A 12,997-nucleotide genomic window follows, 5' to 3' on the forward strand; every position below is an offset into this window, starting at 1 on the left:
CCTAGGGAGATACAGACTACAGAGTGAAAGGGACCTATAGGGAGATACAGACTACAGAGTGAAAGGGACCTAGGGAGATACAGACTACAGAGTGAAAGGGACCTATAGACCGATTACGTAGCGGGTCTCATGGTCGCAGCCTACGTATTTCCTGTAGGCGGACTCGACGTAGCTGCGGGGGTAAAACCCTCACCAGGCGCATCTCTTCCACTACAGTGAACGGCAGAGTGACTGATGTTAGTTTGCCTCAAACTTTACTCTTTTACCTGCTTTTTTACTAACACTAACATTACAAAGATGCCCAGAACATCGAGATGAACCTGTGTAGTTTATGGCTGCTCCAACAGTAGTGGCAACATACAAAATAAATAAATACGGAATGTCAAAATATCCACCGTGGTGGCTGAGACCAGAGCCATTGAGTAATGGTTGAGACAAAGCAGTGAAAGGTCCTGAAAGATACATAATTTCAGTCTTACCCAATACCCAATCTTTCTGTTTTATGAACACAAGGCTGCTGTATTTTATACCTCATACTAAGCATTTAAAGTATGAGGTATAAAGTACAGCAGCCTTGTGTTAATAAAACAGAAATATTTGGTATTGGGTAAGACTGACGTTATGTATCTTTCACTGCTTTGTCTCAACCATTACTCAATGGCTCTGGTCCCCGCCAACGCGGTGGATATTAGACATTCCGTTTTTATTTATTTTTTATGTTGCCACTACTGTTGGAGCAGCCATAAACTACACAGGTTCATCTCGATGTTCTGGGCATCTTTGTAATGTTAGTGTTAGTAAAAAAAGCAGGTAAAGGAGTAAAGTTTGATCAGTCACTCTGCCGTTCACTGTAGTGGAAGAGATGCGCCTGGTGAGGGTTTTACGTTTAGCTACGTCGAGTCCGCCTACAGGAAATACGTAGGCTGCGACCATGAGACCCGCTACGAAATCGGTCTATAGGGAGATACAGACTACAGAGTGAAAGGGACCTAGGGAGATACAGACTACAGAGTGAAAGGGACCTAGGGAGATACAGACTACAGAGTGAAAGGGACCTAGGGAGATACAGACTACAGAGTGAAAGGGACCTATAGGGAGATACAGACTACAGAGCCAGAACAGTAAAGAGCACAGCCTTCAATCGACCATGCATTCAATACAGCGGCCATTTTGTTCTTACTTCATACTCGGGGGATGGGAAACCCGTTCCAATGTCCGCCACTTTGGTCCCAAACAAACATATCTAAAATAAATACTGGATGGAATTGCTATGAAATTTCATGTGCAACTTAATGCTCCCCAGACAGGGTTTTTAGACGCCTATATTTGAGGCAGGCGGATTGGCACGCAGGCGTGCAGCGAATGGATGAATTGAGCATTTGGAGGCAAAGTGGTGTGTTTTCCCCTAGCTGCCTGCATGTGTTTAGTATTCTGGGAACTTCAGCAGTGTGGGAAGAAGAGAGTTGCAGAAGGGGTGTGTCGTTTGCAAATTAACGATTCTTGGGGGCAGTGAGGACAACGATTTGAGCTTGTCCTTGTCCACCACCTCTCCAGTTGGCAGCACCCTGTTGTTTATTTTCCTTTGGTGCCTGATTTACACACTCTACAACACAACACCCCGCACTAAATTGATCACACACTGGCATTAATACTGATATACACATCCCAAACTCTTTTGTAATCATTATTTAAGGATGGGGTGCCGTGATGTTTGTTTGATTTGTTGTAGTTTTTCATGTGTTTATGTGAAATGTGACAGTACTTCATTATACCCCTTGGTGTGGTTGTTATGTGAAATGACGTCTTCCCTTTTTATTTAGGGTTTCTTATTGGGGGCTGAAACCTTGATAGTCCAACATGCCAATGAAAAAAACAGTGATATAGTGACATCACAATATCATCCCCTCCTCTAACCCCTCCCCCTTTATCATAAGGGGGAGGCTTCAGTTCAGGTGGATCACCAACCACCACCACCCACTAGGCAATTAAACCAAGCATACTTAATGAACTGGAGGGCGTGTCCACATGAAAACATAATTTTAACAAATACTGTACACCTTTTTGAAAAAATCTTCCTCCTTATATAACAATGATATACCGGATAATCATGTTATAGGGTGGAAAAAAATAACGGCACTCCGTCTTTAAGTTATGTTTAAGCCTCACATGGCCGGGTTGTGACAAATTATACATGCCTTGAATTCGATTCATTAACTTTTTCAATCTGTCGAACAGCACCTGATAAGAGCATGTAGTCTCACCATGGCTGGACACGTAATCGTACCGATTCATTCATGGCGATAGATGTTGGATACTCTAAAATGACCCTATTCATTCTATTCAATCTACGAATAAACCTACTAAAGTGTGGCAAAATTGGCACACTTTGGCCCAGGGACACCCAGATAGACATCTCCAAAATGACATATACTGTTACAGTCGCTTGCTATTATGCTTAATGTTTATTTCACTTGGGTATGAATCCAGAAGCTGGAAAACATGTTTTAACCATGTACTGTACATGCAGTGCACCGTATGTACTTCATTGAGCGGGGTCCCTCTACACACATTATTTCACATACTGTCAGGTTCCCTTTGGCTCAATGCCGGAATGAGAAAGTTCTCAAGGCGTTTTCAGACAGTATAGTGGCCGTCTTGGGAATAAGAAGGTCCCTGGTTCGATCCTCCGCTCCTCGCGTGCCCTGCATGGTTATAGGTGTCCCCGAGCAGGAAACTTAACCCCCAACCGCTCCCCGGTGACTCTCAGGCAGCTTACCTTCTGCTGGGGTCAATGCAGAGAAGTAATCTCCCCTCGGGAATCACTTTGAATATATATGTGTGTGCGCGTGAGAGAGGGGAGACAGAGAGAGAGTGACAGAGAGAGAGAGAGAGAGAGAGAGAGAGAGAGAGAGAGAGAGAGAGAGATGTCAGGGAGAGGTGAGGTCAGACCCAGGTGGGTGGGTGGGATGGCTAATAGGCTAGCCCAGGCCAATCGGATGCCGAGAAAGACCATCATCATTTAAGGCACCAAAGCCCATACCTCTGTATATTGAACAGAGCCCATTACGACCCCCAGCTGAGTATTTCTGGACGATGGACGACATAAAGTTGATAATGGAGTGCAATGCAGGCATTTGACCCTTTAATGGCACATTCTTTACAACTACAAAAACAATCAATCTTAGGATGGTGTTGCAATGGCTGTTCATAGGTTCATAGGTTCGTTATTTGTAGTGACCCCATCCTCCCATCCCCCCACACAACCCCCCATCCAGTTAATACACTGGCGCAGTCCAGAGAAAGAGGGAAGAAAAGGGGAAAAGAGAAAAACAAAGGACAAGGCAAAAAGACTACTCACTAGGACAACAAGTCACACTATCAAGTCAGTCAAAACAAGAGGGTATGGAGTAGAGCACAGCACAGGTCCATAAAATTGGACCCGGCCCGAAACGGACCCGGTGCAATCAGAACCGAACCGATATGGAACCGAGCAACATTCTAATTTGCCGCGCCCGACTCGAAATGGACCCGAAATAATTGGATCCGGTCCGATCCGGAGCCGATAAAAACAGGATCCGAAATAAACCTACCCGGTCCGAAAGACCCGTTACACCCGTGGTGTGTCCAATCCTATATTATGCTTATTTTCACTGTGACTGTGATTATGAGACTGAACACTGAACGCCAGCATCACCCCTGCCTCTACAAAGAAGCACTGAAAATAGCCGATCTACAAGCTCGCAATGGTTAAGTACAGCCTTCCCAGTCAGGTGTTTCTTCAGTGAAGATGTTCCCGTCTTCTAAATGTCGTAAGTAAGCAGTGAGTCACACTTTGTGCATTTAGCAGCACCAACATTGTTACCGTCCGCTTCGACAATGACAACAAAACTGTCCCAGACATCTGACTTCCCTTTAGGAGATTGCACGCTGTAATCGTGCAATCGTCCAAATGCTAGAGGCGTGTATTTTAGAACATAATTACAACGCAGATGAACGCACGCATAACCATAATATGTCTATTTTCAAAACCTATTTTTAAAGTTGAAAGGTTAAATATAATAAAGCTCGGGTCCTGCACATTTCGGGTATTCTGAATTTCAGATGCCCGAAACGAGTCCCGCAGCTTTGAAATGGAATCTCGGGTATTCTGGTCCGGGTGGACCCGTGCTGCCCTCTAGTATGGAGTAGAAACTAAACATGCACGCACCCACGCACACACTCCCGTTCCAAGTTGTGGGAACCAGCAGTAGCCTATACATGAAAAGCATTTCAGAGATCTGTTCCTTTTAAATAAAGCCTTAAGACATTAAGCTTGTTAAGTTGAACCAGCCAAACCAGCCAAACAGAACAGACACATATTTATTTATTTGGATGTGAAAGAAATCGAGGGACCAGGCTTGATCCCTGCGGTATGTGGCCAACTCTGGTACTCCCCAAAAATACAGTTTTCCCAGTTTTTCAGTTTAGCAGTTTTTTTCCCCACACCTTTTCTTTCTCTCAAAACTTTATCTCCAACCTCCCCCATGTACATTGGCTATTATAAAAAAAATGGAGGAGACATTATATGCATTAAAGGTATATTCAGTGATTTCACTCAAAAAACCGTAGGTTTCGTTTTTGGCTGTGGGACCCAGCCTTTCGTCCAATCAGGATAGAGAGTCAAAAACGAAACCTAAGGTTTTTTGACCCCCAGGGGTTAACTGGGGACAGGGAGGAACTCCTTATATGGCTAGCACACTCTATAGTAGGGAGGATTATCACAACAAAACAAAAAAATAAGTGATATTTGAATTAAGTGAAATCACTGAATATACCTTTAAGTGGGGATGCTGATGTAATATGTCATAATACAGGTACAATGGAAAACCCCATAGACCCCAATGATTATTATGGCATCAGCATGATGGAAAACCCCCATAGACCCACGTACATGTCGTGTCAGAACTTAAGTCACACTATAGAAACATACAATAAACGGAATCACCACTGAGGAGGATGCAATTTATTCCCAGCCCACCTCTGAGATGCAGATTGAGTAAATCTCACAATGAACATTAGTGAGGGACCAATTATAATATGAAGATGAGGTTGAATAGAGTTGGTTTTCCTTAGAGGAAAAACTGCAGCAACGTTAAATGTAATTATAATACTGTTGGGCATCACATTTCACTGCGTAGGTTGCATACATTGACCGTTGACTTTTTTAAACTGAACTACATTCCACTCAGCCATGTCAACATTTGTGAAGACTATATCTCTCCATAACTTCTACTATACACTACTTTTTACCAAAAAAAACACTGAAATCACTGCAAGCAGTTTATTCCCACCATCTGTGAGACACACGGAGAGACATTATGAACAGAAATGTCAGGACTGCTTTAATAAGCTGCTCCATTGGTCTGTCAGAGCTCGTGGCAGAGGAGGGAGAGGTATAAACTGGCGCTAATTGAATACCAGGACCCCAGGGGCAGGATGAGGGCTAGCCATGCTATTACACAGAATTAACCACACTCTCCCATAGGATCACACTTTAAGGATATAATTATAGACAGCACACTGTGTGTGTGTGTGTGTGTGTGTGTGTGTGTGTGTGTGTGTGTGTGTGTGTGTGTGTGTGTGTGTGTGTGTGTGTGTGTGTGTATATAAAGGCTTAATTTATACTTCAGTTGACAAAATATATGCATTTTCAACCGAAGGAACGTGACATTGTCATGCGACAAAGCATTAATTAGCCTTGACCACTTAACCACCACTTTTTCCACACCATGTTAAATGGTATAGTGCCTTTATCAAAGGCGCTTTACATACTGTAGATTGTGCATTACCTTCACCCATTCACACACACACACACATTCATACACAGATGGCGGCGGAAACCATGCAAGGCACCAACCTGCACATCGGGAGCAATGGGAAGGGGTTCAGTGTCTTGCTCACGGACACTTCGACACCAACTCTGGGAGCCCGGGTTCGAAATGGAAACCATGCGGTTACCATCCGGCCAAGCAAGTACAAACAGCTTGTCCTCAGGGACCCCAGCCACAGTGGTGTGTTAATATAGGTGGAATTAATTTCTTTAGGTTATCTGAGCTCAATTGCACCCAAAAAACAAATTGTAACATTCAGTAGATTTTCTGTGGTCTGGGGTTTTCTGGCTCAAACAAGTGCTCTGATTTCCCTGCTGTTTGTGATGTAAGAGCCAGCAAATCCCATATATGTCAATGGGATTTTCACTGTTTTGCCTGTTTTCATTGCAGCTCAAAAGGCTTCCAAACCCCAGAGAAAACCCCACCCTCAGGAAATCCACTGAATGTTCAAAGTTCAGGTTCTTTGGGTGTAATTGAGGTCATAAAACTGGAAGAGCTCATCTATACCAGGGCTCACAGACTGGACCCAACTTAACTGCATCTTATGAATTCTCAATTGCCAGAAAGAACAATGTCAAAGGAAAGTTCCATTTAGTATGGCACTACATTTATCAATTGGTGCAATAACAATTTGTAATACATTACAGATTATATAAATCACTATTGTCAACAACAGAATGTGGAGGGGTGTTGTCCATTTAGCGTAGTTTTTGACTGCTAGTTTTTTGTTTTGTCTTTTGTATACTTTTATTGAAAAATCATAAAAAAAGCAGAATGTCCCATTAAAAAATGTATGAAAATCGTTTGAAAATAGCAGATCCACAAGCTCACAATGTGTCGCGATGCCACGCATTGTGAGCTTGTAGGTCGGCAATTTTTGAATGGCCAAAATATATATAGGGCTGCAGTGGTTAATGTACATTTTGAATAATCTAAATCTTCAAAGTAACTACAATATTATTTTTTTATGATCTTTTTATTCATAGTGCAGACTTGACAAACATGATGAACATTCAGTTTACAATGCATCTTTTTCCCCGCCCTTTTCTTTTGCTGCCAAACACAGTTTTCAACAATGAGCTGAAATTGTCAAAGAAAAGAGTAAAAAGTTACTAAGTATCGGAATTTGGAATTACTCAGGTAAAGTACAAAATACTATATGTTATAATTGTTTGTGAGGGTACACACTGTTCAGCGAGCATGTGTTGATGAGTGTGAGATGTAAATGTGGTGGGTGTTGATTTTGACAGCAAATTTAGATTTTAGTTTTAGTCATAATCTTTTGAATAGTTTTCATTTAGTTTTAGTCACATTTTAGTCACCTGGAATGTTTTAGTGTCAGTCTAGTTTAAGTCGACTAAATATCACAAGATTTTAGTCGACATAAATCTACAGTTGATTTAGTCGACTAAAATGTATTTTGGCGGGCCTTGATGCCGTCTTAATGGCTCATTTTACATTTGCTGAAAATAGCAGATCTAGATTTTAGTCTAGTTATTATTTGTTGACGAAATTGTCAATATATTTTGTTATATAACTCAGTTATAGTCATCATAGCTTAGTTTTCGTTTAGTTTCCATTATGTTTTCTGCGGTGAAAAAAGGTAGTCGACAAACATTTTTCGTCATAGTATCAGTCGACGAAATCAACACTGGTGGGTATGCGAGGTCGTCTCCATGGCTTTTGGCACGAGTGTGTGCATTCGTATTCCTCGTCAATCTTTGTTGGATCTCATACTAGTATCATAATCAGCTTTTATATCAGAGTAATGTCAGACTATTGGAACCGACAGACCTCATTACACAACGAGAGCAGGAGCAGAGTTCAACCTTTTGAAGTTCTACCGTTATCCATGAGTAGTTCTCTCTCTCTCTCCGTGATGAATTGAAATTCCTGAATTCAAGAGTAAGCTCTGAGTCAGTCAAGGGTGTGTGTGTGTGTGCGCGTGCGTGTGCGTGTGCGTGTGCGTGTGTGTGTGCGTGCATGCATGAAAATAAATGTCTGAAACAAAGAGAACGGTTGCGGATGAGAAGAGTAGGGGAATGATTGAGAGAGGGATTGAGCCATGAGGGATCGCTTGGCATGAGGAAAGTTTCTGCATAATTCAAGTCAGGTCAAGTTGATTCTCCCAGCATCTGCATCTGAGTGCCAATCTCTAATGGACGTGTGTGTGTGTGTGTGTGTGTGTGTGTGTGTGTGTGTGTGTGTGTGTGTGTGTGTGTGTGTGTGTGTGTGTGTGCGCACGCGCATGCATGCGTTTGCCTGCTTGTGTTCATAATATGTGTGCGTGCTGTGCAGCTAATGACATCCTGCATTAAGATCTTTAAAATGAGCACTAGGCTATAAAAAGTGTAGGCTATATTTAGGGATATACCGTAACTAGAAGGACAAAATAAATAGCTTTGATCAAACAAACAAACAAACATGGTTGGCTGGACGGACGGACGGACCGACTGACAGATGGACAGCTGTATACGGATGGATGGACCAGATGGAGAGCTTCATAGATAAACCCACGGATGACTGCATGGATAACATAATTTGGACGTACAGCTGAATAAATGATGTGACAGATAGATGAGGCAGACAGTCTGGTGGACCGAGTGTTTGAATAAATGAGGTACTGTGAAGTGGACGGCGTCAATTGACTGTCCAGCTAAGTGCTCGTACTTTTATAATATTAAGGTCAGTATTCAGGACTGGTTTTAAAGCAGCAAGGTCCAAAAAACATGAATAAGGCCCAGGGTTAATTGCCAATACAATAATATGGAATAACAAGAGCACACCATTATGTAAAATATAGCCTTAGTGCTGTATTATTATTTTATCAGAAACCACTGAATTTATTTGCAGTCTATTCCTTTGAGCCAGTTGTTTGTTGACCCAAGGTTCATGCCACTTAATTGCCACATTATAGCCTAAAAGATCTATTATAGCAGATCTAATAGATCGTGTTGTGAGCTTGACATTTTGGGGTTATGTGCTAAAGTGGTTAAATGGTTAATACTGTACTCCTCCCTGGCCTGTGTGTGTGTGTGTGTGTGCGTGCATAGGTGTGTGTGTGTGTGTGTGTGTGTGTGTGTGTGTGTGTGTGTGTGTGTGTGTGTGTGTGTGTGTGTGTGTGCGTGTGTGTGTGCGTATGTGTGTGAGTGACGCTGCTCAACAGTGCCATCCAGTGGTATTAGCGAGGTGTTTCAGCTTTCCTTGCTCAGAGAACAGACACAGGGGTTGTCTTAAGTTCCTCTCTCGAAGAGAGTCATATGGGGTGCCGTCACCTGGTGGCGCAAAAGCACAGAAACTCTGCATGTACTCACGAACAATTCCATTGGATCGTGAAAGTGTCGCTCACGGTGACATCCCCAACCCCACCCACTCGGTATAAAACCGGGGGTTGGTCCCGTGAGCGTCATTCCTCTACCTTTCTGCCGCAGATGCTACATCGCTCTGACAAAGAATTCACCACCGGCTGTTGAAACTGTTTTCCCTAGAACGGACGAGTTCTCTCATACTTGTACCTGGAAATTCGAAGCCCCCTGCGAGGTGTTTTTCTTCACTCACGAACGTTGCAGAAAAGTTCTCCAGCAGTAAGTCCTCTACACGGACAATAAAACACAAGTGGGCAGTCACGCGGCTTGTTGTTTAGTCCTTCTCTTTACTAGCTTCGCGCTTTAGCACTCAGCTAGCGTACTGCTTTGCTCGGTGACCTCGGTCTACAGTTAGCTGCCTTAGTGCTACTACAGTAGCCTTCGGCTTCCCTCACTAGCGAGCCCGCTGCTTAAAGCGTAGCCGTCAGGCACGTTTTCCCCTTCGTCTACGCTAGCTACGTCCCGCCGTTAGCCCTCGGCCTACCGGCGAGGTGCTAAACAAGTACTACCTAGACCCACGGCCCGTAGCTACACGCTTCGTCTACGCTACCTGTGTAGCTATACGCTAGCTACGTCCAGCCGTCAGCCCTGGGCCTACCGGCGAGGTGCTAACCAGCTATTAGCTAGACCCACGGCCCGCAGCTACACGCTACGTCCCACTTTTAGCCTTCAGCCTTCCGACGTCGCGCTAACTAGCCACAGCCTCGCTAACTTCCGAGCTATCTTCAGCCGTTAGGCGTTGATTTAGCGTCACCATCGTATCTTACAACGCTAGCTTGACGTCCAGCCGAACAGCGCCGTCAACTAGCATTCTCCGAGCGTAAGTTGCGTAAGTTACGTAGGTTACGGCCCGCAGCTACATGCTACGTCCCGCTTTTAGCCTTCAGCCTTCCGGCGTCACGCTAACTAGCTACAGCCTCGCTAACTTCCGAGCTATCTTCAGCCGTTAGGCGTTGATTTGGCTTCACCATCGTAACTTACAACGCTAGCTTGACGTCCAGCTGAACGGCGCCGTCAACTAGCATTCTCAGAGCGTAAGTTGCTTAGGTTACGTGAGTTGCGTAGGTTACGTAAGTTACGTAAGTCCTGTTTCGTAACCCTAGTTCGGAGAGTTTATTTTTAATTTTTTATTAAATCAACTCTATCGCACACCATGGCCACCGGCGGTGACGACCGGTGGCGACCGGTTGCTTCAGACGTGGCCGTCTCGACCTCCTCTCCCCGACAGACACACATGCACTGTGCATGTTTTGTCTTGGTCTTCCACACATCAGAGATGCCTTTGAGAAGCCAGGTTGGTGCCCAGCATGTTCCAGGCTGACAGACAGAGAGAAGGGTCAAAGACTGGCCAGAGTCAAGGCATATGAAGATAGAGCTCTCCTTGATAATTTCGACCTCAGGGACCGTCTGTCCAGGACGGCCGAACCATGCCCCCCCCTCCCCCCACCAGCTGGGCGCAGTGATTTTAATCACTCTGCTTCAGGCGCTAGACCTCGCTTCCCGACAGCGACGTCCCAGCACCGCGACAGGGAGCCTGAGCCCGCCTCCCCAACCAGGAAGGCTCCCAGGGGTGGACCGGGGTACCACCAGAGTTTTGGGCTCGGAGCCCAACGCCGCCAGCCAGCCGCCTCTTTCTCCTTCTCCTCTTTTAGAGCAGAACGAAGCTACAATGAGGGCAGCCTCCTCTCCTTCTCCCGAGACGACCTGACCTACAGCCCTAATGACTACAGTGAGGACGCCGGTTCCTATCGACCCAGCCCGGAATGGAACTGGACTGACGTCATGGACCGCGAGCAGCCCCTCGACGATGACCTGCCCTCCTACCAGGAGGCTCCAGATGAGTTCAGGGTCCTGGACCAGGTTGGATACGAGGACGTGGACAACGACATGGCCGCCGGAGATGACCCTGACATGCCACAACTCGCCAGGGAGGCGGAGCTTCCTCCCCCTGACGGAGAAGACGACGATCCTCCCCTCCACCCCCCAGCGGAGGGGTGGGACCTCGTCAAACTGCTCAGGCAGGCCTCCATTCGGTGCAACAGGCCATGGCCTGAGGCCGCACCTCCTCCAAACCCGGAGGACAAATGGCCTGGAGCACCAGCACCAGCACGCAAGGTTGTCTTGCCGCTGGCGCAGGGGTTTAAGGCGACCTTCACGGCTCCATGGATGAAGCCTACTGTCCCGCCCACCCACTCAAAGGCCACCTTCGACACCGACCTCATGCCGTCGGTCAGCCTCAACGCTATGGCTACCGTGGGCCCCACCGTGGGCGCATATCTTCTCGACCCCACTGCCCCCCGCATAAGACCACTGGCCAGAGAGCCTCTCCTTCCATCGAAGGAGGAAAGGGACGCCAGCCTGGCTGCCAAGAAGATGTATGCCCTTGCAGCTGCACAGGGAAAACATCTCAACGCCGCCTCACTGCTCCAAGGATCTCTCACAGCCATCTTCGCGGGTATGGGGGCTGTCCCCTCCCGCGATGAGGTGGCGGAGATGAAGCGCATACACGAGGAGATGATTAAGTTCGTCTGGACGACCACGGCGCTGGCAGGACGCATCGCCACCTCCATCCTCGTGGCTGAACGATCCAGGTGGGTTGATACCAACGCAGCCCTGGACGCCACCATACGCAAAGATCTCCTGGAAGGTCCCATCCTTCCAGGGGTCCTTTTTAAAGGAGCCTTGGAAAGAATGGCCCTAGCGGTCGAGGAGCAACGACCAGGCCACGAGGCACTCGTCACCTTTGCCCCTACCCGCCCTCCACGCGCCCAGTCCAAGGACTTCGTTCCGCGCCAGGTTCAACGCCAGCCTATGCGCCAGGGCCAACGTCAGAACCAGCGCCCAGGCGGTGGCGGCCGCCAGCCTCAACGCCCACGCCAGGATAGGGACGACGGGTAACGGCAAGTGCGCAGCGGCAAGTTGGTCGTCTCCCTTGACCTTTGCCACGTATTACAATCTTGACGTGGCACCCAGGGACTGCAGCAGCGCAATAATTGACAGTACGTAGTGCCCCCATGTTCACATAAGCATTCCCTAGAATGGCTCTATGAGATGGTTAGCCATCGAGCCCGTTTCACGAGCACATAAGGCAGCTTGCTGTCGGCTCCTTAGTAGGGATTGATAGCAGTCGGACAGGTTGGTCTGTCCCGCTATCGGCTTTGTTCTACCTGGTCAGGGACCTAGGTAGCCTTTAATTGTCCTCCTTACAGGAGTACACGTGCCACGCCTGAGGGTGACGTGCGTGTGTCTCTTGATAGATGGACCGTGGATCGGTCCTATCAGCCGGTGTGATCATACGGGAGTGTTATGAACCCCATATGACTCTCTTCGAGAGAGGAACTTAAGACAACTTCGGGTTACTTCAGTAACCTCAGTTGTATAAGTGACTCGAAGAAGAGAGTCATTAAGACGCCCTTCTGCTTTGTCAGCGGCAGAAAGGTAGATTGATAGGAATGACGCTCACGGGACCAACCCCCGGTTTTATACCGAGTGGGTGGGGTTGGGGATGTCACCGTGAGCGACACTTTCACGATCCAATGGAATTGTTTGTGAGTACATGCAGAGTTTCTGTGCTTTTGCGCCACCAGGTGGCGGCACCCCATATGACTCTCTTCTTCGAGTCACTTATACAACTGAGGTTACTGAAGTAACCCGAAGACACCTATAGGGACACACATAGCTACACAATGGAGTGGCTAGCACCACTCAAAAATATGTTGCAGTGAGAGCCACATCACCGTTGAAGGCAGATGTCTTACGAGT

The sequence above is a fragment of the Protomyctophum parallelum genome (genome assembly GCF_964188405.1).
Source record: "Protomyctophum parallelum genome assembly, chromosome: 5".
Classification (NCBI taxonomy): Eukaryota; Metazoa; Chordata; class Actinopteri; order Myctophiformes; family Myctophidae; genus Protomyctophum; species Protomyctophum parallelum.